The following is a 966-nucleotide window of genomic DNA, read 5'->3' on the forward strand; positions in this document are numbered from 1 at the left end:
AGCTACTCCATCAAATTGATGGAAAAATCATATGCTTTCATTATTACTATAAAGCAGAGCTGCTAACTGATTTGTAACATTGTGCACAATGGTATAATACAGCCACAGATGTTTTTTGTATAAATGTTTGCCGTTTTGGCTGCAGCTAAATTACTACCACTGAAATGATAAGGTAGTGTAGAAAATGGACTATAATAGACTATAGTAGTGTGGTACTTTGGCACTAATATGAAGCAAAATACCTGACAGAGTACACCACAGTATTCCCTATTAAGTCCATGTTGCTGACAAGGTCCAGTGGTTACACTGTTCTCTTCTGCCACAGGAGCTGAGGGAAGTGTGAGGAACCACTCTCTTTTAGAGAAACAGAGAGAAACTCCCTGTGGCCTATGTAGCCCTTTTCAGACTCAGTTGGTGTTGCATGTAATCGTCTCCTGATTCAGCTCTCTCCAGCTGCTCTTTGTGTGTCTTAGCACCGGACAATGGAGCAGATCACAGGAGCTCCGCAGGGGACGAGCAGCTTCTTTACCTCTTATCACACCCAGCCTGCCTGGCCTGCCTCTGTTCTGTTGTTTAGAAGTTCACTCTTCCGGAAAAGTATTTGCATCTGGGCTTTCTGCTTTGCTTTTAACAAACAGTACCTCATTGAATATATTGTTGCATTACTGTGACAAGTATCACTACATTCAGGCTATAAGTCATGGTTAGATGGTTCCCAGTTTTGCGTGTACTGGTTACTGTCACAAGAATTAACAAAGGTGTCATCATGTTAAAAGAAAAGGACATTAAAAGAAAGAGACATAATGGTTTGATGTTAAACTGGCTTTACATTGTTACATAGTAAAAATCAATCTAAAACCTGCCATGGCTCTTTTAAAAAAAAAATTAGTTTTCACACCCTGCAACAGCCCTGCCTGTATTGTTGATGTCCCAAGTGACATCAACAATACAGGCAAGCTGGAATGA

The 966-nt window shown here is 40.5% G+C and overlaps 1 protein-coding gene across 1 annotated transcript in view; it reads left to right on the forward strand.

Moving 5' to 3' along the window:
* faf1 (Fas (TNFRSF6) associated factor 1) overlaps window positions 1-966 on the forward strand; it is a 70,260-nt gene that overhangs the window by 28,335 nt on the left and 40,959 nt on the right. The window lies entirely within an intron of this gene.

This window comes from Monopterus albus, unplaced genomic scaffold (genome assembly GCF_001952655.1).
Source record: "Monopterus albus unplaced genomic scaffold, M_albus_1.0 scaffold129.1, whole genome shotgun sequence".
Classification (NCBI taxonomy): Eukaryota; Metazoa; Chordata; class Actinopteri; order Synbranchiformes; family Synbranchidae; genus Monopterus; species Monopterus albus.